Source organism: Mesoplodon mirus (assembly GCF_964341445.2).
Source record: "Mesoplodon mirus genome assembly, chromosome: 4".
In the NCBI taxonomy this organism is placed as follows: domain Eukaryota; kingdom Metazoa; phylum Chordata; class Mammalia; order Artiodactyla; family Ziphiidae; genus Mesoplodon; species Mesoplodon mirus.
In genome coordinates, this window is record NC_138979.1 from 85,373,229 (window position 1) to 85,400,314 (window position 27,086).

General features: G+C 35.7%; 1 pseudogene across 1 annotated transcript in view; it reads right to left on the reverse strand.

Moving 5' to 3' along the window:
- Positions 1-27,086, reverse strand: part of LOC309802505 (ankyrin repeat domain-containing protein 26-like) — a 120,679-nt pseudogene that overhangs the window by 37,037 nt on the left and 56,556 nt on the right. Inside the window, exons 18-28 of the transcript XR_014296162.1 lie at positions 26,524-26,617; positions 24,335-24,433; positions 23,689-23,717; positions 23,524-23,596; positions 12,882-12,964; positions 10,625-11,737; positions 8,747-8,898; positions 6,265-6,432; positions 4,420-4,453; positions 3,995-4,136; positions 484-697 (exon numbers count right to left, since the gene is read on the reverse strand). The product of XR_014296162.1 is annotated as an ankyrin repeat domain-containing protein 26-like (transcript). The remainder of the gene's footprint in view (positions 1-483; positions 698-3,994; positions 4,137-4,419; positions 4,454-6,264; positions 6,433-8,746; positions 8,899-10,624; positions 11,738-12,881; positions 12,965-23,523; positions 23,597-23,688; positions 23,718-24,334; positions 24,434-26,523; positions 26,618-27,086) is intronic.

Below are 27,086 nucleotides of genomic sequence, written 5' to 3' on the forward strand. Positions count from 1 at the left end.
ACAGGTGAACTGGTTTGCAAGGCAGAAATAGAGACACAGATGTAGAGAACAAACGTATAGACACCAAGGGGGGAAAGCAGGGGGCTGGGATGAACTTGGAGCTTGGGATTGACATGTATACACTAATATGTATAAAATGGATAACTAATAAGAACCTGCTGTATAAAAAAATAAAATTAAAAAAAAGAGAGATTACAAAAAAATGAGGCTTCGTATGGAGGACTTCTGTATGGCCATGAAAATGATGATTTGGAAATATATACATTAAATTATTAGTAGAAGTATCCACTGTTAAGAACTTGCTGTATTATTTCCAAGAATTTCACACTCCACAATACTAATGAAGTTTTCTCCCCTGTAAAATCCCAGCAGGTAAGTTAGCAATTATAAAACTTCCCGTAATATTAAAGTAAATACACATCTGTAGTATTACAGTAAATAAAAACAGTTCAAATATTTCTTTAAAACCAAGATGTTCAATACCTCAAGCTGCAGAGCTCTTGTTCCCATTCCACTTTTTGATGCTCTAACTGTGATTTCATTTCTTTTGTTTCTGATAGCTCCTTTTGTAGCCCAGTAACCTTACTTTCCATTTTTTTATTTTGTCCTGTAAGTAGTTCACAGTGATCTTTTTTAAGATCTATTAATCTTTCATATGAAAGAACTGCATCCCGAATTTTCAATAAGCTAACAGAATCTGCATTAGGAAGAAAACAAAGATAGAAATAAAATATATGAGTAATTTTTATGTATAAAGCACTGTGCATTTTCACCTTCACTCATCCATACATTGAACAAATACCTTTTTTTTTTTTTTGGCCATGCCGCACAGCATGCGGGACCTTAATTCCCTGACCAGGAATTCAAGTGGCTAATTATACAGTGCCCCAAAGAGGTGGAGGAAAGAAACAGAAAAAAAAAAATATTTGAAGAAAAGAATGACCAACAACTTTCTAAACTTAATGAAAACTACAATCCCACAGATCCAGGAGGATCTGGCAAGGAGAGAAGAAGTGGAAGTAAACTATTTTGTAATATTCTTATCCTATATATGATGTGGTACAATATTACTTGAAGGTGGACTGTGATAACCCTAAGTAAAATACTGTAAACCCTAAAGCAACCACTAAAATAGTGAAACAAAAGAGTTACAGTTAATAAACCAAAAAAACAAAAAAGAAATAAAACTACATCATAAAAATTACTTGATTAATCTAAAAGATGGCAGAAAAAGAAAAGGGGAACAAAGAACAGATGGGATAAACAGAAATCAAACAGCATAATGACAGATTCATACCTACTGTATCAATAATCACATTAAGTGAAAATGGTCTGAAAACCTCAATTAAAAAGCAGATTGTCAGGGACTTCACTGGTGGCGCAGTGGTCAGGAATCCACCTGCCAATGCAGGAGACACAGGTTTGAGCCCTGGTCCTCCCACACGTCATGGAACAACTAAACCCATGCGCCACAATGACTGAGCCCACATGCCACAATTACTGAAGCCCATGGGCCTACAGCCTGTGCTCCACAGCAAGAGAAGCCACCGCAATGAGAAGCCTGTGCACCACAACGAAGAGTAGCCTCCACTCGCCGTAACTAGAGAAAGCCTGTGCGCAGCAATGAAGACCCAACACAGCCAAAAATAAATACATAAATTAATTAATTAATTTTTAAGAAAAAGCAGATTGTCAGACTGGATCAAAAAGGAAGACCCAACTGTATGCCACCTATAAGAAATGCACTTTAAACATACAGACATAAATTTGTAATAAGGTTAGAAATAAGATATACCACACTAACATGTGACAAAACAAAGCTAAGCTAGACTGGCTATATTAATACCAAACAAAGTAGACTTCAGAGCAAAAAACATTATCAGCAATAAACAAGGTCATTTCATAATGAGGAGTGTCAATTAATAAAAAGCACAACAACCCTAAACGTTTATGTGCCTAGTAACTTCAAAATATATGAAGCAAAACTTGAGAGAACTGCAAAGAAAAATAGACAAATCCACAATTACAGTCTGAGATTTCAATACCCCTCAATGAATAAGTGATAGAAAGAGCAGGCAGAAAATCATCAAGGATACTGTAGACTTGAACACCACCATTCTTTTCAAGTAGCCATGGAACACTTACCAAAAGAAGACTATATTCTGAGTTATAAAATAAAGGAGTAAGTCAAAAGGATTTAAGTCATACAAAGTATGTTCTCTGACCACAAAGCAATCAAACTGGAAATGAAGAACAAAAATATTTCTGGAAAATACTCCAATATTTGAAAACTAAATAACACACATCTAAATAATCCTTGGATTAAAGAGGTAATGAAAAGAGGAATTACAAAGTATTTTGAACTGAATAAAAATGAAAACATAATATATTACTATTTGTGGAATGCTGCTTACTTGCATGAAAATTTATAGCACTGGATGTCTATATTAGAAAAGAAGGTCTCAAATCAATGACCTTGGCTTCCAACATAAAAATCTAGAAAAAGAGAAAATTAGGGGACTTCCCTGATGGTTCAGTGGTTAAGGATCTGCCTTCCAATCCAGGGGACACGGGTTCGATCCCTGGTCGGGGGACTAAAACCCCACATGCCATGGGGCAACTAAGCCCGCCCACTGCAACGACTGAACACGCAAGCCACAACTAGAGAGCCGGCATGCCGCAAGTACAGAGCCCACACACGCTGGAGCCCACACCCCATTTGGAGTGTCACAAATACTGGGCCCACACGCCACAACTAGAGAGAGAGGCCCACGCGCTGCAACAAAAGATCCCACATGCTGCAACTAAGACCTAACGCAGCCAAAAATAAAATAAATAAATAAATATTTTTTAAAAAAGAGCAAAGTAAACCCAAAGCAAGCAGAAGAAAGGAAATAAAAAACATCAAAGAAAAAATCAATGAGAAAAAACAAAACAAACAAAACAAAAAAGACATGGAAAAATCAATGAGGGACTCCCCTGGTGGCACAATGGTTAAGAATCCACCTGCCAATGCAAGGGACACGGGTTTGATCCCTGGTCCAGGGAGATGCCACATACTGCAGAGCAACTAAGCCTGTGTGCCAAAACTACTGAGCCTGCATTTTACCATCCGCAAGCCACAACTACTGAGCCCACGTGCCACAACTACTGAAGCCCATGTACCTAGAACCCATGTTCCACCACAAGAGAAGCCACAGCAATGAGAAGCCTGCACACTGAACGAAGAGTAGCCTCCACTTGCTGCAACTAGAGAAAGCCTGAGCACAGCAATGAAGACCCAACACAGCCTAAAATAAATAAATAAATAAATATGTTTTTAAAAAACCAGTGAAACCAAATATGTTCAGAAGATGAATAAAAGTGATAAACCTCTAGCCAGGCTGATAATGAAAAAAAAAAAAAGAGAGAGAAGGCACAAATTACCAATTTCACAGAAATGAGTAATGAGAAATTACTACAGATTCTATAGATATTAAAAGACTGACAGAGTAATATTATGAACATTATGTAAATAAATTTGACAACTCAGATGAAGTGGGTAAATTCCTTGAAAGAGGGAAAATACCAAAGCTCAATCAAGAAAGAACAAATATGGCTTCCCTGGTGGCGCAAGGGTTGAGAGTCCACCTGCCGATGCAGGGGACACGGGTTCGTGCCCGGGTCCAGGAAGATCCCACATGCCATGGAGTGGCTGGGCCCATGAGACATGGCCGCTGAGCCTGCACGTCGGAGCCTATGCTCCACAACGGGAGAGGCCACAGCAGTGAGAGGCCTGCGTACAGAAAAAAAAAAAAAAAGAAAAAAGAAAAAAAGAAAGAACAAATAAACTAAATAGCCCTATATCTAAAAAAGAAACTAAAGTCCTACTTAAAGACCTTCCCACAAAGAAAATTCCAGGCCCAAATGGCTACACTGGTGAATTCTACCAAATATTACAACAGTATACACAAAAATATACATATAAATATACATATTTATACCATGGTCCTACCTTTACACTCCATGCCAAGTTGTTCTATTAGCAACATGGAATTCTTATAATTAGAGTAAAGCATCTGGCAATCCTCAAAAGCTGTTTCAGATGACTGAGTTAAGTCATCAAGGTCATCCATAGAATTAATTTGCTCTTTGACCTACAAATAAAAAATACTATTTCACAATGTCCCCAAAATACTTATAAAATATACTAAGTGTACAGAGGTGATAAATATCTCTTTATTAAAGCAAAAACACAGATACTTCTTAAAAGAACAGATTTTTATCAAAGGGATAATTTTATCAACAGTGTTTCTAAATTATTTTTTCAAAGTAAATGTTTCTACAACAAAGGAAGATTTTCTATTTTTCCACTATACCTTTCACAAAGTAATTTTTTACTACAGGATAATATTTTTTATAATTAATTTTTTAATCTACCTTGTTCTTCTCATTAGATGTTTCCTTTGTAGCCCTAGAAAAACAAACGATTCTTTTCAGGCAAATATTAAATACTTAAAATCCAAAGAATACCTAAACCTATTGTTTTTCACATAAAATCTTTGCATTGGTAATTAATTTTCTATAAAAGAGATTAAACAATAAATAGAAAGAGTAACATTAAAGGACAAAGAAAATACACCATAATAATATTAACAAAGCATTAAATTAGATTAAGCTGACAATCAAAGGAAAAGGAAAAACATAATGTTACTTGCATTATTTGATAGGAAGAAATATACCAGGGTTTTTTGTTATCGTCATTTTCAATAAAAACTAACTTTATGGCACTAAAACCTATTTGGAGAGTATTAAGCCCTTATATGAAAGAAACCCGTTTTTAATAATCATGATATTAGCTTTTTGAGGACTTACTATGTAATTGCTATGCATTATTATAAGCACCTTACATGTCTTAAAGGCATTTTAATCCTCACAACAATTCTGGGAGAGAGGTAATACATTAGGTCCTTTTTACACAGGAAGAAATGCAGCACAGAAAGGCTAAGTAACTTGCCCAAGCCCATACAGCAGATCAGCAGCTGACCCAGAATTCAAACCCAGGAAATCTGGCTTCAACACTTGTGTTTCACAATATGATGAGAAGGTAATATTTATTTTTAAGTGTTTTTAAGTAATATGATAGCAAATGAATCTGTATTATCATTCCATGTCTAGTTATAACTATAAATAATAATTTCTGAATCTTACATATATTTTTCAAAAATAAAAAGACTTTAGACCCAGGCATTATAGGAATTCTATTTTCAATAAAGATTTGCTTTTGTAAAGAAATTCATCAACCCACTGATGAGGGTTTCATTCACCCATTCATTCATTCACCCATTCAGCTGTTTATTCATACATTCAACATATACTTAGCGCACAATACGTGTTAATGACACTTTTGGTATAGGAAGCATGACTTTTGTAATTTAGAACTTTATAATCCAAAAGTAATAATCTGTGATAGATTGTTAATAGTTTTTTTCCTATCAAATATAAACAAAATCTTACCCTTTTCCCTGGAATCTAAACCACTATGAAGTTAACATAACCTGTTTTAGAGTACCTTACAAAACCATAGCCACTCATGATGATACTGTCATCTAGAATTATCAAGGAATGATTAAATCCTTTTCAGTATGGCCTAAATGTTTGTAAATTTATGATTATATAATTTTTAAAAATCTATGTATGATAGAATAACTTTTAAGTACTCATCTGCATATTCAATTATATAAGAATATTACACTTCAAAATCAATGAACAAGCCCTTACCATAAAACTATACGTGAATAGAAGTATTATGTACAATTAGTTTACTATAATATTTTAAAGATAATGTAATACAGTCAATAAGCTTTCTAATATTGGACATGCAAACAAGATTAAACTGAATAAATGCATCCTCTACTGGCTCATTTCCAACAGCATACAAACATACTCTAAAAACGCCCATCTTAACATAAAAAGAGAAAGGAAACTCCCTTGAACTCCACATTCCTCTTCAGTTACCATCCAGTTCTCTATTGCCTTTCCCAGTAAATATTCCCTAAGGAGCCGTTTATATTTATTCACTACAGTCCAGCTTCCATGGGGAATATTTATTGAAACTACTTCTGGTCAAAGCCACTCATCCTCATCTTAACCTTTCAGCAGCGTTCATCTGGTATAGTTGAGAATACTCCTGTCATGACCTGTACACTATATTATGCTGTTCTATTTCCAGAAAAAGTATTCAGTGCTAATATTTCTTGACCTAAAAGAATTTGTACATTTTACCTGCCATCATCCTGATCTACTCCACTTAAACTGCTGTCATCCTTCATGTGTAGCAGACCACCACTCAGTGAATCAGCCTTCTCAAACATTGGTGTAATCACACATTCTTTTGTTGTCCATTTTTCATTTTCCTTTTTCTTTACTTCCTTCATGTGCACGCCAGGACCGCTACTTTAAAAAATCCATTAAAAAGCCAATGTTTTCTAATAATTCTACTGATAAAGAATAAAAAACCAATTTTTGTAAAATTCCAACTCTTACCCATCATAAGTCATTTATTAGTTCACAAAACAGTTATGAAGTACCAACCATATGCAAGCAAATACAAATCCTTGCTTCAAAGACACATACACAATTATGATACAATGTGATATGTAAGAGTTGACACATGAAAGTTATAAGTGAACATAGGAAAGCTTTACAGAAGAGGTTAAATAAACAGAGGAGGTCATGAGGAAAAGAAAATGGAGAAAATCATTCTACTTGGTGATTAGAATGTGAGCACAAAGTTTAGACACATGGAGTCTAGGTGTTTCTGAGAAACTTGGAAGGAAAAGTACAAAATACATGGAAGGAAGCAGAGAGATGAGTCTGGAAAGACATTCTGAAGAACCTCAAGTGCTACAATGAAAAGCTGAAGTTCACTGCCTAAAAGCAATGACTCTTAGACATGGGAGTAATAATTAGATTTCTACTCTATTTTTTTGTTTTGTTTTGATATATAATAATGTTTAATTTGCATGATTTTTAAAAATAACATGAGGTACATAAAACACGAAAGAAGAACTCAAGGAAATATCTTGGGGGGAAAATTTACTTTTAAACACCCACATGTTGGGGTCATGTCAGCATCAGGGCTGAAAAATAGGTACCTCATAGTATCCCTCCACCACCAGCAACAATTTGGCATCTATCCACAGACAAAAGTGGCTTTGTGGCAGTTGCAGGATTCAGCACCATAAACCAAGGGACCTGGGAAGAGTCCTGCCCACCCAAGTGGTAACAGACATACAGACCACAGCCCAGCTGTGGACCCTGCATGGCCCATGAACTGGCTCCAGCCACTCTTAGCAACGTCCAGGGAATCCCTGGAAAACACTGTCTTAGACAATCACCCACAGACGAGAGAGCCTTTGTGGAAATCCAGGTTTCCAGCAGAGAAGTGCCAGCATACCACTGGAACAAAAAAATGCAAGTTGGGATACATTGGAGAGGGCAGTTATTAAAGACTGGAAGAGGTGACTGCTACTTCAAATTCAAAGACAGCAATGCAAAACTTCAAGTAACATAAAAAAAATCAAGAAAACATGACACTACCAAAAGATCACAATAATTTTCCACTAGCAAATCCCAAAGACATGGAGATCTGCAATCTACCTGATAGAGAATTCAAAATAGTAGTTTTAAGGAAACTCAGTGAGCTACAAGAAAACACAGAAAGACAACCCAATAAAATCAGGAAAGTAATACACAAACAAGATGAGGAGTTTAACAAAGAGATAGAAATAATAAAAAATAACCAAATGGAAGTTTTGGAGCTGAAGAATACAATGAATGAAAGGAAAAATGCAATAAAGAGCACTGACAGCAGAATGGATCAAACAGAAGAAAGAATCTGTGAGTTAAGAGACAGGAGCTTTGAAATTATCCAATCAGAGGAGAATAAAGAAAAAAAGAATGAAAAAGTGGGAAGAAAGCCTACATGAATTACCAGATACCATCAAAAGAAATAATTCATAAATCATGGCAGTTCCAGAAAGAGAAGATAGGGAGAAGGTGGCAGAAGCTTATTTAAAGAAAAAATGGTTGAGAACTTCCTAAACCTGGAGAGAGATTTGGATATCCAAGTTCCTAAAGCACATAGGTCACCAAGCAAACTCAACTTAAAGAAATCCTCGCCAGGAGACATTATAACAAAACTGTCAAAAATCAAAGACAAAGAGAGAGTCTTAAAAGCAGCAAAAGTAAAGAGGCTTGTAAATTATCAGGGAACCCCCATAAGTCTATCAATGGATTTCAAGAGAGTAGGACGACATATTCAAAGTGCTAAAAGAAAAAACCTGCCAACCAAGAATACTCTATCCAGAAAAGTTGTCTTTCAGAAATGAAGGAGAGATAAAGGCTTTCCCAAACAAAGCAAAGCTGAGGGAGGTCATCACCACTAGACCTGCCTCACAAGAAATGATGAAAGGAGTCTTCAAGCTGAAATCAAAGGACGCTAATTAGTAACATAAAATATATTTAAATATACAACACACTGGTAAAGGTAAGTATACAGTCAAATCCAGAATACTCTAATACTGTAATACGGTGGTGTGTTAACCAATTAACTCTAGTATTAAGGCTAAAGGACAAGAGTATTAGAAATAACTATAACCCTAGAAAAATATAAAATTTGTTAATCATGAACATTAGCTCAAATGAGAACTTGTTTTATAGGAAAATAACAATTATCTATTGTTAAATACTGACATAGGCTTACCTATCAGAATCTTCATTCTCCATGGTAGGAAACTGTTGGTTATTAGTTTTTCTGCTCTTTCTCTGTTGAATTAATCCACTATCATCAGCATCATATATGTTTTCTGATACTTCCATTTCACTACTTTTGTGCTTCTTCTTTGCTTCTTCAACCTTTAATGAAAGTTTGACACTACATATAATTGTTATTACCTTATTCATTATAAAGACCTTTTCATTGTCATTAATTACTTGACTCAGAGTTTGCCCCGGCTTTAAGCAATAAAAATAGTTTTGTTCTTACTTTAATTTTTTTAATTACAAGTCATTGAAATTTTTGTAAAGTCTGCTTCTTTCTGTTTGAGGAAAAGAAATAAAATTTTAAAAATTTCAAAAAGGGCTTTCTTAATGTGGTGCAGCTATTCACATCCACTCTTCCCTGTCTGATGGCAGAGACAGAGAAATAAAGAGACAAAGACACAAAATTTGTCCTCTTTGGTCTTTACCACCTGGATTTTGCATTAAACAGCCAAATTTAGAGGACGGGACACCTTGGTGCTTCAGTAACAAAAAGGAAACATCCTTCTTTCTGCACTGAAGCTATTCTTCCCCCACTGCCTTTTACAATTCTTTTTTCATTTGGATCCTGGGAATATCAAAAAAGTGATGGTGTTCACTAAAATATATGAACCAAAGTTTACCAAAAAACAGGAGTAGAGTGAAATTGATGAATTGCTAGTTAGTGTGGAATTCTGGAAAATGAGTAATGCTTCCCAATTTCACATTCAATAACCATGAAATTTTAGAGCTAAAGGGTATAGAAGTAATTATCTACTTTAGCCCCACTATTTACCAATAATGGGAATAAAACCAAGAAAGGTTCAATGATTATTCCAAAGCCCCTAAAGTGGCATTTCCTATCATTTCATGGCACCAAAAGAGATGATACAATTCTGTAACCCTGAATCTGATAAATTACCAAATGAATTCATCAGATTAATCAGATAAGTTAAAAGTGTGACTTTGGCAAAGTAATTTAATGCCTCAGTTGGGGGTAGGGCTCATCTCTTTTTCTTTCAAAGGAGAATATCTACAGATTTTTGTCTATCTTTAAAACTCAGTCAATGCACCTCATACACAAAAGAGCAAACAAACAAATTTAAAAATCTATTAATGGAAGGAAAAAAAACCTCACTGCAGGTCAAAACTCAGTTTTCTCCTTTGGAGATAAATACTGAATTTGTTTGGCTGAGGGTTTATACTACCTATATGATAAAATCATACATGTCAAAACTTACCACATTTTATTATACAACATAATGTAAAGGTCTGACTCAACAGAAACATCTGAGAGTGGTGATTAAAGAATATGTGGGAGTACATGTATTTGTTATTAAAAATATCTTGAAGTGGCCATGCTGGAATTCTAAGTGCCAAGCGATTGAGTAAAGCAGAGAAGATCGCATCCACTAAAGCACAATAAAGAGATTAGTTTACCAGGAATACGTGTTTATGTCCCTTCTTTCAGTCACTGCTTCCTTCCCATACTATAGAGTGTAATTTATATTTAAAACCCAATAGATTAAAAAGAAACCCCCAAACCCTAGCTTATTATATTTCTTAAGCAATTTCCTTTGTGGAAATTCTGGCTCAGAAAGTCACACGGTATGTAGCTAAATTAGTTTCCCAGTTCATATGAAAGACTGACAGAGAGAGACTTAGGTTGATTAAGGAACAAAAGCCATGAAAATAGTTTCCTATTATTTAGATGGCAGAAGTAATCTATTTCTACACAATTACCTATTTAGCTGACCCCATTTTATTACTAAGTGGAAAATCAGAATGGATCAGAGATCATTGATAAAGAGAAAGAACAAAGTAGCAGCAAATGAAACTCTACCTCTTTTTGAAGTTGAATTTTCTGTTGTCTGAAAGCCAGGAACTCTACTTGTAACATGGCTATCTCATTCTTAAGCCTTTGCATATCTTGCTGTAATTCTTCATTTAGATACACTTTGGATCTTCTGTTAGGATTCAGTGGAGAAGAACTCCCATTTTCTAATTCAGGTTGCATGCTTTTATAGTTATTAGCACTGCAATTATCTGAAAGCAATGGCTTCTGGAACCAGTCTTGTATTGGTTTGGTTTTCTTACAAGTATTTGTAACAGCAGAAATATCACGACTTTTTATTTGAATCATGTGTTTCATTTCATTGGAGCAGGCAAGCCATAAATCAAAAAGTCTTTTGGGATCACTAGACTGAGGTATACATCCGATGTCTAATTTCCAATTAGTGGTATTTTGGTTCATATTTTGTAACATTTGCATATCAAACTCTTGGTCTTCTTGCATTTCAAATGTAACTACTGGGTCCCTTACTTTTTTATTTTCTGTATCATTATAAAAACTCTCCTCATTTTTGTTAAAAACATGTTCAGTGTCTGGTTTATCACTTTCATAGTCTAATTTAATTTCAGTTAAATAAAGCTGTGAAGATGATGGACAAGAATGTCCCCAAGACCCAGAGGTTAAATAAGATGGAAAAACATTTTCAAGACTGGGTTCTTTTTGTTCAGGAAATGCTTGGAATGCTAGAGAGACAGATACTCCAAATGAAACTTTTGCCTCACAGTCAGGTATATTATTTGTCAAATTAGAAGGTATTTCCTTTATGTTTGCTCCTTCTTTAGGGTCATCATGTAGTGGCTCTTTCTCAGGACAAACAGTAATTTTGTATTTTTCAAAAGTTCCACCAAACTTCCACTTTAACTTATTTGTGATGTGTTTGAAGTTATTTTTCCACCCTAATTTGCCTTGTTTGATCCACATTTCCTCATGCTTTTGTATACAAGGAAGTCCTAAACATACAGATATGTCCTCTCTATCACATTCCTTATTCATTTCTGGTTCTTGAGTCATTTTTTGCAGATGCAAAAGCGGAAGATCAATTGGCTTGATTTGATTTTCAGATGTCTTTTCTGTCAGGGTACATGTTTGTAAAATAACTTTATCCTTAAGTAATCAAGGACAGACAAAGAAAAATTAGAAAATAATTAAACTTTAACCATTAAACTTCTTAATCTATGTTTAGCTACTCACAAATCACTGGATTACAACTAAGAAGTGAAAAATAACTTGCCTTAGCCTGAAACCGGAGAAAAACATGAACTCACAGACCCAATTTTGTCACTGTTTGTTTGAACTAAATAATTCATATATGTTAAATCTACCAAAAATGAATTAGGAGATGATTTTTAATGTTACAAAGGCTTCCTTACTTAAAAATATTTCACCTCACCGTACCTTAAAAAGTCCCTATGTGCACGTAAGCATTTTTTTTTTAAGGACTAGTAACTGGAGAATAGACAAACCTTGAATTACTGGGAGCCAAAATCAATTAACACCAATCAGAAAGAGGAACAAATTCCTAAATTTTAATGCAAATTATATACTATGATAGTATTATACGTTGATATAATACCTGCTTTCATTCAGTTATATTATATTCTAATATCCACTAATGAAAGTGGATAAAACATTGTTTAATATTATTTACTGGTTTCCTACCCTGAAATGAAATAAATTAGAAAGTTATTGTCTGTAGCCTAACAACAAAGGTCCAATTCTGGAAGGTCTGCTTCCTTAATAGGCAATTGGGTTGATTGTATGACCCCTTCTCTCCCTGAATGGAGATCCTTAGGTTGATTACATAGAGGTCACAAGACAGAATAAATTTTTAATCTTGGCATTACTGACTGGCAACTTGAAACTACAAATTTTGAACAGCTGGGAATGATTTCTCCTTCCATGAATCTAACTCACGGACCATCACTGATATACTGTTCATAATTTCAACTGCTTAATCATACGATTCAGTATTTGATTATCACCTTCTTTATCATGTAAGGAAGAAGCAAACAATATTCAGGAAATTTTTTTGCCTCAATTCCAAGGAAAAGTTTAACTATAACTTATAACAGATTCTAACAATATTTTAAGCTTTGTAATTAAAGCACTATAAAAACTAACTATTAAATTATTATCTATCAATTCTAAGAGGTTAATTTTGAAAGGTAATTTCACTTGAACTCTGTTATGTTGTTAAAGCATAGAAAACAATATTGAGCCAGAAATTTACATTTACATTTTTACATACCTGTGAGTGGTTATTTTCACTTCCATCAAGCCTTTCTTGTGCTTCCTCCGATGTTATTTCTAAGTCTAGCTCTGCTGACAAATCTATATGTTTAGTTAAAATTAACTACTTAGAACAGTTAGATAAAAGACATAATCTTTATAAAAATAGATTTAAAAAATTTTATCAAATGACAATTTAAATTAAGCTTAATCTTTAGCTGAATATTTACTTCTTTAAGAAATACTTCTAATTACCTAAAACTCCAACAAACCATCTGGGAAATACCAGATGTCACCAGCTTACAGGCACACAAACATCTCAAAGATTCATTGACAAATTCATCCACCAAACATCAATGAACAGAACAATCAAAAACCAAACAAAGGGTTTCCCTGGTGGCGCAGTGGTTGAGAGTCCGCCTGCCGATGCAGGGGACACGGGTTCGTGCCCTAGTCCGGGAAGATCCCACATGCCGCAGAGCTGCTGGGACCGTGAGCCATGGCCGCTAGGCCTGTGCCTCTGGAGCCTGTGCTCCGCAGTGGGAGAGGCCACAACAGTGAGAGGCCCGCATACCGCAAAACAAACAAACAAACAAACAAAATTTAAAAATACAGGACAAACATAGAAAGTCACAATATACTCTGTTCTCTACTTCATAATAGTACCTATTTAACAATACACCAAGCTTCAACTGCAACGTTATTCATGGTTTCCAAAATTACTGTTACTTTTCATGCTTTTATCAGTTCCTTAATCTGAAATGTTTTCCTCTACTCTTCTGACAAAGTTCTTTTCATCTTTTAAGACTCAGCGTGCTTTGTGAAGTCCTCCTTGATTACAGCTCTCTTTCCCCAAATAGGTATCTCTTTCCTAGTAGCTACCTTAGTACTTTATAGATTTTTCTAGTGTATCTTCATCACCTGAACTGTAAATTATTTCTTCACATCTATCCTCTTTGCTTCTAGACTGTAGAGGACAATCTCTTGAAATCATCTTTGTATAAACAGTCTTTATTTTACTCAATAATTATTTATTGAGTTCCTGCTCAGTACTAAACATGGAGTTTAAAGAAGAATGTAGATAAAAGGTGTCAGGGATGGCTTTTCTAGAGATAATGCCTGAGCTGAGACTTACACAGTGAGGTCAGTCAGATTCAAGGGAATAGAGGGCAGGAAAGGGAGAGAGCATGGAAAGCTGTAGCAAGACAGGCAGAGAAGCATACATAAAACAGGATGAATACTTGTCTAAAATACAGGGATAGATGAGAGAGCATCACCAGCAGTTCAGAATTCCAGAGCAAAGGACAGACAGAAAGGGCTAGAGAGGGAGAGTCAGGTAGAAGTTAGATTACGAAAGCCTCGTGTCATTCTAAGATGGCTGGACATTAATATGCTTTAAAGAGTGGTTCACGATCACTGGTGCATTTGAGATAGATCACTCTAAATGCTGCGGGAGGGATGAATTTGAAGGCCATACAAATAAATAGAGGGAGAAGAATTTGATGGCATTATAATGCAAAAAAAAAGGTGATGCAGGCCTACACTGAGGGACTGTTTCCAGAAATATTTAGGATATAAAATTACCAGGACCCAGCATAGAATAAATCTTTATTAAATAAATAAATGCACGAATCCTGGGCCCCTCAAGAACTAGACTCTGCTTATTACTTTATAAAAGGTATCAACTGAGAAGAGAAATGATCTGCATGAACTGTTTTAAGTTGCTTGTATTTAGTTTCCAGTTTTCCTGTTTCACATCTTCCTGTGTTGAGGGGGCTCGTGTAGGTGTTTCATTTGAATTTGTGCTTCTTGGACCTACCAAGCTCATGGAGAAATGAGAGCAAACAAGTCACTTGTATAGATAAAAAAAACTTTGAGTTTATAGCTTGTAGTCACTACTCTAGGAAATAACTGAGAATCTTTTGTAAATGTAACATTAATTCTACAGGTAAGGAAAGACAAGAAGATAAAACTATAGGACTGGAAAAAGAAAACAGTGTATGATTTATTACTATAGCCCTGATCATATGACTGATTAACGGCACTAAATTAATTGGTATTTATGTAGAACATATATTAGATGTGGTTAATCAATAGACTGGGCATCCTAGTAGAATTAGAATTGATTTTCCTTACACTATCTTTAAATGATCAGCACTCCTTAAAACCAATATCCCTTGTGAACTATTAATTCATTAAAAATAATAAGTTGGTATACTATGTGGACACAGCTAAGAAGGAGGGACTATGTAGCAATCCCCAATGACTCCCATTACTGCTGGGAAAGCCAATTCTAAAATATATAAACTCATACAAAATACAAGAAATAGTTTAGTATTTGGTTTTGGAGGTGCTTTTTTCGTTACATTGAATATAGTTATAACTAATACTAATGAATTCAGAGCTAAACAAAAATAAAGCTAAGAAACTACATTTTGAGAAGGGAATCTTCAGATGTCTGCCTAGGTTTCCCAACTAGTCCCAAAGTTCTAAATATAATCTTGCTACCCACTCTCAGGTGTATCCTAAATACTAGCCTAACGAACCTATTCTCTCTCCTAATTCCCTTTGTTATTTATTATGTTGCTTTCCTCAGAGGAAGAATGCAAACGTCTTGCTAAAAGACGTTTCGCTGCAGGTTGAATAAAAGGAGTAAACACAAAGCAGATTTTGCCACAAAATGATTTTGGAAACATCAGGATTATGGTGAAGCCATGCCGAGGTGGCCTATGGTTGAGTGCTCTGTGCTTATTTATTACATTGTTTGCTTTCTCTGTTTTCTGGCAGTTGTGACTCACACAGGTCACGGAGCGTGTAATCCCCTAACAGAAACAACACTCCGATATTAATCTTTTCTTTATCTGTTAAGGTCATCTGTCCAAATTCTGTGGATGCTGACTGATTTTTGGTCATTGATTGTGACACAAATGGATATTTATCATCAACTTTCAAATGCCCAGCTCTTTGACAAGTCTCATTATTGAGCGACAAACTAGCAGAATCCCAACCTGAAAAATCTGAAAACAAAGTTTCCATTTATTAGAATGTGAATACTAATACAAATTTGACTAACCTGAACAAATTCTTTCTTCAGAGAAGCAGTCCCATGTCCTCCTCTCCCCCCAAACACACTACTCCCTCATGGCTTATTGTATCTTACACGTCATTGCCATTCATATAGATACGTTAAGTATTGCCTCTCATTTTTTCTAATTTTTATTTTTCTAGTGTTACTTACTTTGATTCACTCATCAATCTCTATTACATATTCTGTATACCTTAAGAGCTTTATTAATAATTACGTTTCTTCAACATATACATTTTTTCATTAACAAAATTATGTCTAACCATTTATTTTATGTTTAAATATGCATGACAGTATTGTGTGTTCCAGAGACATGGGTTTTAAAAAATCTTTTAATGAATGGTACTACTTTAATACAATGAGATGGTCTTTCCTCAATGTACCAATATCTTCAGAACTCATTTTTTAAGGCTTGGATAAATATCATAAATTTACAAAAGAAATGATAGCCTTGAGTGACTAATTGTTTCCTGGTAAAAATAGGATAAGTCTAGGTCCACACTAGATCCAAAGAGCATACAGTGCCATGACACAGGAAATGAATACATAACAAAAATATTTTTCTTTTTTTTAAAGAAAGTAAAATTGTCAGATTTCAATTTCTTAAGACAAATAAGAGCTGAACCAAGATGGTGGAGTACAAGGATATGCTCTCAGTCCCTCTTGTGAGAACACCAGAATCACTACTAGGTGCTGGACAATCATCGACAGGAAGACACTGGAACTCACCAAAAAAGATACCCCACATCCGAAGACAAAGGAGAAGCCACAATGAGACAGTAGGAGGGGCGCAGTCACAGCAAAATCAAATCCCATAACAGGTGGGTGGGTGACTCATAGACTGGAGAACACTTATACCACAGAAGTCCACCCACTGGAGTAAAGGTTCTGAGCCCCACATCAGGCTTCCCAACCTGGGGGTCCGGCAAGGGGAAGAGAAATTCCTAGGGAATCAGACTTTGAAGCCTAGTGGGATTTGACTGCAGGACTTTGACAGGACTGGGGGAGAAACAGACTCCACTCTTGGAGGGCACACACAAACTACTGTGTGCAGTGGGACCCAGAAGAAGGAGCAGTGACCCCACGGGAGACTGAACCAGACATACCTGCTAGTGTTGGAGGGTCTCCTGCAGAGGCGGGGGTTGGCTGTGGCTCATCGTGTGGACAAGAACACGGGCAGCAGAAGTTCTGGGAAGTACTCCTTGGCGTGAGCCCTCCCAGAGTCTGCCATTAGCCCTACCAAAGAGCCCAGGTAGGCTCCACTGTTGGGTTGTCTCAGGCTAAACAAACAACAGGGAGGGAACCCAGCCCCACCCATCAGCAGTCAAGTGGATTAAAGTTTTACAGAGCTCTGCCCACCAGAGCAACACCCAGCTCAACCCACCACCACTCCCTCCCATCAGGAAACCTGCACAAGCCTCGTAGATAGCCTCATCCACCAGAGGGCAGACAGGAGAAACAAGAACTACAATCCTGCAGCCTGTGGAACAAAAACCACATTCACAGACAGATAGACAAGATGAAAAGGCAGAGGGCTATGAACCAGATGAAGGAACAAGATAAAACTGCAGAAAAACAACTAAATGAAGTGGAGATAGGCAACCTTCCAGAAAAAGAATTCAGAATAATGATAGTGAAGATGATCCAGGACCTCGGAAAAACAATGGAGGCAAAGATCGAGAAGATGCAAGAAATGTTTAACAAAGACCTAGAAGAGTTAAAGAACAAACAAACAGAGATGAACAATACAATAATTGGAATGAAAACTACACTAGAAGGAATCAATAGCAGAATAACTGAGGCAGAAGAACACATAAGTGACCTGGAAGACAGATTGGTGGAATTCACTGAGCAGAAGAGAATAAAGAAAAAAGAATGAAAAGAAATGAAGACAGCCTGAGACGTCTGAGACAACATTAAACGCAACAACATTCGCATTATAGGGGTCTCAAAAGGAGAAGAGAGAGAGAAAGGACCAGAGAAAATATTTGAAGAGATTATAGTCGAAAACTTCCCTAACATGGGAAAGGAAATAGCCACTCAAGTCCAGGACGTGCAGCGAGTCCCATACAGGATAAACCCAAAGAGAAACATGCCGAGACACACAGTAATCAAATTGGCAAAAATTAAACACAAAGAAATATTACTGAAAGCAGCAAGGGAAAAATGACAAATAACATACAAGGGAACTCCCATAAGGTTAACAGCTGATTTCTCAGCAGAAACTCTACAAGCCAGAAGGGAGTGGCATGATGCACTTAAAGTGAGAAAAGGGAAGAACCTACAACCAAGATTACTCTACCTGGCAAGGATCTCATTCAGACTCCACGGAGAAATCAAAAGCTTTACAGACAAGCAAAAGCTAAGAGAATTCAGCACCACAAACCAGCTCTACAACAAATGCTAAAGGAACTTCTATAAGTGGGAAACACAAGAGAAGAAAAGGACCTACAAAAACAAACCCAAAAGAATTAAGAAAATGGTCATAGGAACATACATATTGATAATTACCTTAAACGTGAATGGATCAAATGCTCCAACCAAAAGACACAGGCTTGCTGAATGGATACAAACACAAGACCCATATATATGCTGTCTACAAGAGCCCCACTTCAGACCTACAGACACATACAGACTGAAAGTGAGGGGATGGAAAAAGATATTCCATGCAAATGGAAATCAAAAGAAAGCTGGAGTAGCAATACGCATATCAGATAAAATAGACTTTAAAATAAAGAATGTTACAAAAGACAAGGAAGGACACTATATAATGATCAAGGGATCAATCCAAGAAGAATATATAACAATTATAAATATATATGCACCCAACATAGGACCACCTCAATATATAAGGCAACGGCTAACAGCTGTAAAAGAGGAAATCAACAGTAACACAATAATAGTGGGGGACTTTAACACCTCACTTGCACCAATGGACAGATCATCCAAAATGTAAATAAATAAGGAAACAGGAGCTTTAAATGACACAATAGGCCAGATAGATTTAATTGATATTTATAGGACATTCCATCCAAAAACAGCAGATTACACTGTCTTCTCAAGTGTGCACAGAACATTCTGCAGGATAAATCACATCTTGGGTCACAAACCAAGCCTCAGTAAATTTAAGAAAATTGAAATCATATCAAGCATCTTTTCTGACCACAACACTATGAGATTAGAAATGAATTACAGTGGAAAAACATAAAATACACAAACACATGGAGGCTAAACAGTAAATTACTAAATAACCAAGAGATCACTGAAGAAATCCAAGAGGAAATCAAAAAATACCTAGAGACAAATGACAATGAAAACACAACAATCCAAAACCTATGGGATGCAGCAAAAGCAGTCTTAAGAGGGAAGTTTATAGCTATACAAGCCTACCTCAAGAAACAAGAAAAATCTCAAATAAATAATCTAACTTTATACCTAAAGGAACTAGAGAAAGAAGAACAAACAAAACCCAAAGTTAGCAGAAGGAAAGAAAACATAAAGATCAGAGCAGAAATAAATGAAATAGACACAAAGAAAACAATAGCAAAGATCAATAAAACTAAAAGCTGGTTCTCTGAGAAGATAAACAAAATTGATAAACCATTAGCCAGACTCATCAAGAAAAAGAGGGAGAGGACTCAAATCAATAAAATTAGAAATGAAAAAGGAGAAGTTACAACAGACACCGCAGAAAGACAAAGCATCTTAAGAGACTACTACAAGCAACTCTATGCCAATAAAATGGACAACCTGGAAGAAATGGACAAATTCTTAGAAAGGTATAACCTTCCAAGACTGAACCAGGAGAAACAGAAAATATGAACAGACCAATCACAAGTAATGAAATTGAAGCTGTGATGAAAAATCTTCCAACAAACAAAAGTCCAGGAGCAGATGGCTTCACAGGTGAATTTTATCAAACATTTACAGGAGAGCTAACACCCATCCTTCTCAAACTCTTCCAAAAAATTGCAGAGGAAGGAGCACTCCCAAACTCATTTTATGAGGCCACCATCACCCTGATACCAAAACCAGACAAAGATGTGACAAAAAAAGCAAATTACAGACCAATATCACTGATGAATATAGATGCAAAAATCCTCAGCAAAATACTAGCAAACAGAATCCAACAATGCATTAAAAGGATCATACACCATGATCAACTGGGATTTATCCCAGGGATGCAAGGATTCTTCAATATACACAAATCAATCAATGTGATACACCATATTAACAAATTGAAGAATAAAAACCATATGATCATCTCAATAGATGCAGAAAAAGCTTTCAACAAAATTCAACACCAATTTATGATAAAAACTCTCCAGAAAGTGGGCATAGAGGGAACCTACCTCAACATAATAAAGGTCATATATTACAAACACACAGCAAACATTATTCTCAATGGTGAAAAACTGAAACCATTTCCTCTAAGATCAGGAACAAGACAAGGATGTCCACTCTCACCACTATTATTCAACATAGTTTTGGAAGTCCTAGCCTCAGCAATCAGGGAAGAAAAAGAAATAAAAGGAATATAAATTGCAAAAGAAGTAGTAAAACTGTCACTGTTTGCAGATGACCTGATACTATACATAGAGAATCCTAAAGATGCCACCAGAAAACTACTAGAGCTAATCAAAGAATTTGGTAAAGTTGCGGGATACAAAATTAATGAACCGAAATCTCTTGCATTCCTATACACTAATGATGAAAAATATGAAAGAGAAATTAAGGAAACACTCTCATTTACCATTGCAACAAAAAGAATAAAATACCTAGGAATAAACCTACCTAGGGAGACAAAAGATCTGTATGCAGAAAAGTATAAGACACTGATGAAAGAAATTAAAGATGGTACCAACAGATGGAGAGATAAACCATGTTCTTGGATTGGAAGAATCAATATTGTGAAAATGACTATACTACCCAAAGCAATCTACAGATTCAATGCAATCCCTATCAAATTACCAATGGCATTTTTTACAGAACTAGAACAAAAAATCGTAAAATTTGTATGGAGACAAAAAAGACCCCGAATACCCAAAGCAGTCTTGAGGGAAAAAAACGCAGCTGGAGGAATCAGACTCCCTGACGTCAGGCTATATTACAAAGCTACAGTAATCAAGACAATATGGTACTGGCAGAAAAACAGAAACATAGATCAATGGAACAAGATAGAAAGCCCAGAGGGAAACCCATGCACCTATGGTCAACTAATCTATGACAAAGGAGGCAAGGATATACAATGGAGAAAAGACAGTCTCTTCAATAAGTGGTGCTGGGAAAACTGGACAGATACATGGAAAGAATGATATCAGAACACTCCCTAACACCATACACAAGAATAAACTCAAAATGGATTAGAGACCTAAATGTAAGACTGAACACTATAAATCTCTTAGAGGAAAACATAGGAAGAACACTCTTTGACATTAATCACAGCAAGATCTTTTTTGATCCACCTCCTAGAGTAATGTAAATAAAAACAAAAATAAACAAATGGGACCTAGTGAAACTTCAAAGCTTTTGCACAGGAAAGGAAACCATAAACAAGATAAAAAGAAAACCCTCAGAATGGGAGAAAATATTTGCAAACAAATCAATGGACAAAGGATTAATCTCCAAAACATATAAACAGCTCATGCAGCTCAATATTAAAAAAACAAACAACCCAATCCAAAAATGGGCAGAAGACCTAGATAGACAGTTCTCCAAAGAAGACATACAGATGGCCAAGAAGCACATGAAAAGCTGTTCAACATCACTAATTATTAGAGAAATACAAATCAAAACTAGAATGAGGTATCACCTCACACCAGTTAGAATGGGCTTCATCAGAAAATGCACAAACAACAAATGCTGGAGAGGGTATGGAGAAAAGAGAACCCTCTTGCACTGTTGGTGGGAATGTAACTGATACAGCCACTATGCAGAACAGTATGGAGGTTCCTTAAAAAACTAAAAATAGAATTACCATATGATCCAGCAATCCCACTACTGGGCATATACCCAGAGAAAACCATAATTCAAAAAGACACATGCACCCCAATGTTCACTGCAGCACTATTTACCGTAGGCAGGTCATGGACGCAACCTAAATGCCCATCGACAGACGAATGGATAAAGAAGATGGGGTACATATATACAATGGAATATTACTCAGCCATAAAAAGGAATGAAATTGGGTCATTTGTTCAGACGTGGATGGATCTAGAGACTGTCATACAGAGTGTAGTCAGTCAGAAGAGAAAAACAAATATCGTATATTAACGCATATATGTGGAACGTAGAAAAGTGGTACAGGTGAACTGGTTTGCAGGGCAGAAATGGAGGCACAGTTGTAGAGAACAAACGTATGGACACCAAGGGGGGAAAACCGCAGGGGGCTGGGGATGGTGCTCGGATGAATTGGGAGATTGGGAATAACATGTATACACTGATGTGTATAAAATTGATGACTAATAAGAACCTGCTGTATATATGTGAAAAAAGAGACAAATCAAAGAAAAAAGCAAGAAATGTAAAAGTGAAAGTTTAAAGCCTGTTTCATCACAAGGGTCCCTTTATCATTTCACAACCATGACCTCTGTAAATGGTTTAAAACACTGGTTCTCAAGTGTCACCTGAGCATCCCTGGAGTCCCAAGACTCAACCGTTCAAGGGGTCCAAGAGGTCAAAACTATTTCACAATAACAGTAAAGGTTATTTCCATTCTCATTCTGTTTTAAGTGTACAGAGGCGATTTCCAGAGACAAGATATGTGATAACATCATACTTCTAATGGCTAATAGAATGTATGACTGTGTGTGCTTGTATTTTAAATTTTTCAGTTTTATTTTCCAATACAGTAAACATCAGTAGATACAACCTACTTAAACAAAAGTTCCTTGGAATTCTCAATAATTTTTAAAAGTATAAAAGGATCCTATATCTGCATCATAAAAAATAACAAACAAATAAATAAAAGGATCTTAAAGCCCAAAACTTTCAGAATTACTGTTTTACAAGATTGTGTCTATCAAATCGTCATTAAGGTATGATTACTTTCCCCCACTTTTAATAATCAAAGACCACACACACACACACACACACACACAGAGTCTGCTAATCAAAACATCTAGTTGGCTTAAACTCATCCGTGTAACACCACTAAAATGAAATAATTAAATTTGAAATACAATTGACATGTTAGCAAGTGAAGCTTTACTCTAGGTTAAGGTCTGAATTCAAATAAGCATTTTATAAAACTGGAAAAATCTTAGAATCTAATAATTTACCTCTGAGAATCCCTAAGAAGTACAGAGATTCCAAACTGAGAACTTTAGGGTATTGAAGCGTACATAGAAACATCTGAGTTAAAGCTTACATTTTAAAAATATCTTTTTCTTATGCTTGTAAATATCTTTTTTTCAAAACGTGGATACCAACAATAACATGTGCCTTATTTATGTCAAATCCTTCAATTAAACTTGCAAAAACAAAAGAAAAAAGAATTAGGAATATGAAGGCTGTGAGCGTTTCAAATATTTTAGTGTACCTCTTTCCAGAGTGAAATTTGCACTGCAAAATTTACCTGATCTGGATGTTTGTAAATCCTTCATTCCTACTGTTTTACTAGGAACAGAATCTTTCACTCCAACTGCAGGCTGAATGGGTTTTGAAACAAGTTGATTAATAAATAATGTACATTTGATACAATCTGTAGTTAATAATTCAAGACAAAAATATAAGTTTTTACCTTCAAGTGAGGATATTTTTCAGGAGAATCTAAAAGGCAAAAGGGACATAGAATCAATTACACGTAACTATGAAAGCCAACTATATATTCATACAGTTAGTACTGAGCAGAATCCTCATGCTTGGCCTTGGCAGTGAATACTTTAGGTTTTGGTGTTTTGTTTCTTGGGGGAAGTTAGGACTGCAACAAGACAGACATATGAATCCACTATAGATACTGAAGAAAAAATAGGAGTACAGGTTTAACAAAACATGCAGTTAAGACTTCAAAAGTAAGATTATGTTCCAAAAGCCTTTATAAAATAGAAAAATGCACATGTACCAATGTGAACATGCTGATTGATGAGGAGAAAAGTGATCTTTAATCAGAGCAACAAATCATGACCCCGAGAAGGTAAATGTGAAAGCTGATGGTAAAATGCAACAGCATATCTTGAATGCAATACAGCAGCATCATTTACACCGTTATACTACAAGTATTTATCATGTTCTTCAATTTGTCCTGTAATTTAGGAAGTGCACAGTTGGGATGACAGTTCAGTTGAATGTATAATTCATTTCTCATCAGAGAAAGGGTTATGAACTGATCAGCTTGGATATACACTTGTAGAATAATAGTTCATAAAAATATTCATGTTTTTCCATACCCATGTGGGCTACTGGTATGCCTACATTTCTTGGATCCTCTAGTTTAGTCATCTTAAAGTTTCTCGATCCACTCATGCAAGAAGGTATATAAGGCACATCTAAGAAATAACGTATTATAAGTTTTCAATATCGAAGTACAGTTATCAAAAAGGAAAAAGTAAATATTACTGCCATAGAATTATTAGATATTAAAAATCTTTCATATTTCAAAATCAGTGTAGTATTTACTGAAAATAACAATTTTAGCATTTAGGGAATGAACCCTATTAATTTCTTTTGTTTCCAAAATTAGTTTGGTTCAGTATATCATGCTAATGTTTAAAAGGATTTTTGTGAAACAATTATCATAAAAAAATTAGCTATCTTAGGGACTCCCCTGGTGGTCCAGTGGTGAAGACCCCATGCTTCTACTGCAGGGGGCACGGGTTCAATCCCTGGTCGGGGAAATTAAGATCCCACATGCCAAGCCAAGCAAGCAAAAAAAAAAAAAAACAAAAAAAAGCTATCTTAAAAAAAAAACCAAAAACAACCAATGCTTCCATATTCAAATTAATCTCATTTGAATAACACATACCAACACAACATATATCTTTGATGCCTGATAGTTAGAAGGAGGAGCTGGGGTTTACCTCAATTCTAGCACCCACTCCTGCTTCCAGTATTCTCTGGAGCAGCAATGACCTAACCTTGTTTCAGTGTATATACACTGAAGTCATCTAACGAGACTTCTCTCAAGTTTCCTCATCACCTCCACAATCACCTCCCTAACACACTACTTTCTCCCCTCTTTCCTTTCACTATATTCTTTCCTCTTCAAAGGTAGTCTCTGGATCTGTGGTCTTAATTCTCCCTCTTTTACATTCTTTTTATGGATCATCCCCACCACTTCTTTTTTCCTCTTTGCTTAGCAGTGGCACCTTACATCTATAAGTTCTACTTCAACGCTTTGCTACCCTCTTAAATATGGAATATTTAAATATGGAATATGGAAGCATTGGTATAAAAAATGATATAAACACACTCAGAAAGAAAAACAAAATAATGCTTTTCCTTGATCCTGTTCTGTCTTGAACTATCCAGTGGCTCCTCTTCCAGATTTCTCTCAATGCAAGCCTACACCCTTGCTACTCTGAGAGCTTGTCAGAAATGCACAATCCCAGACCTGCTGCTCAGCATGTGCACTTTCCACAAGGTCCCCAGGGGACTAATTAAAATTTGAGAAACTCTGATCTATCAGTCTGCTTCTACATTCCCACAGTAAGAGTGGGAAAGCTTTGCTGTTCGTCTCTGACAAGTTTCGGTGCTGGAAGCTCACTTCAAATTTGTCTCACGTTTCAAATACTCTTCTCTTCCCTTTTCTAAAGACCTATTTTACTTTGCCCCCATCCTCCACAGACCCCTGCTTCCTTTTCCTTCATTTACTCCCTGTAACCTCTGCCTCTCTCATTCTTTAGTCCTTCTTTCCTCTTCCTCATTTCCCGACTTTCCCTAGGGTGTAGAGTACCTTGAAACAGAACTAATAATTTAGCTCCTTAAAGGGGACTCTCAATTTAATCTGTGGCTGACACCAGATAAGATACACAGCTTCCCTCCTTTTCTCGTCTTTTTCCTCACTATGCATTTGACAGGTGATTTTCTTTTTTTTTTGCATCAACAGTGTTACGTTTTTTAATAGTTTTCAGAATATAAGCTGCATAGCTTTTTAGACTAAAAAATGATATAACTTCAGGTACATGCTTTAGGACACTTGGTTAAACAACAAGCAAACTGTGTCTTTGAGGACCACCTCAAAAGGGTGGCACACTTCACAGTGTAACTTGGTAACAGACATGGAGATAGATGATTATATCATGGCATGTTGTCTGCAAAAGAACATCTGGACACTCAGAGCTTAAATAGAACTCAGCACACAGTTAAGTATTGAAGCACTGCTTTTTGGCCAAATAAAAACTGCCTAAAAACTGCTGATGGATTTTTGACAAGAAAAAAAGACGTAGCTGCTTAGTTCTTCTGATACAGCACTTCTTTTCCAGAATGAGACAGGCTCAGGTCAACTTGAAATCAGTGTGAGGAATGATTCTTCCTCTTAACCGACAGGTGATTTTCTTTGGCTGTTAGAATATATCAGAATTCCCATTTTAAATCAACATGCTGTCAAATGACTTTTTCATAAAAATATAGTTCTTACCTTCTACTTGTCCATTTAATATATTTTTTCCTCTTTGACCTGCAGCTCCAGATAAATGATCAACATACTTCTCTGGAAGACTCTCAGAGATACTCTGTTAAAATTGATATTAATAATGAGTTGCATAAAGCTTTCCTAATCCCCTTCTAATAGCTGAAAATACCCTACTTTTTAAAAATTTCCTACTTTACAAGCAATTAGATTTAAAAATAAGAGAAGCATGCATTGAAAACCCAAACATTGAAATAGAAAACTTCATATACACTCTCTAGATCAAGTCTATCTTTTATCCTCATTTGGCTACTGACTCTGTAAACTGAGCATGGAAAGCCAGAGGAATTATTTTCACAGACGAAAAATGTGCCTGACCTACAGGCACATTTCAGCAAACAATTACCTTCAAAACACCTAACTCTACTTTGCATTCCTTGGCAAAAGAAGAGAGTATTTTTTAAAAATATGTTTTCAAATAAATTCTTTAATAAGTACACTTGCTATAAATTTAAAATATTTCTAAAGACAGAAATTTTTTAGTATTAAAATAATATACTTGGCATGAAAAG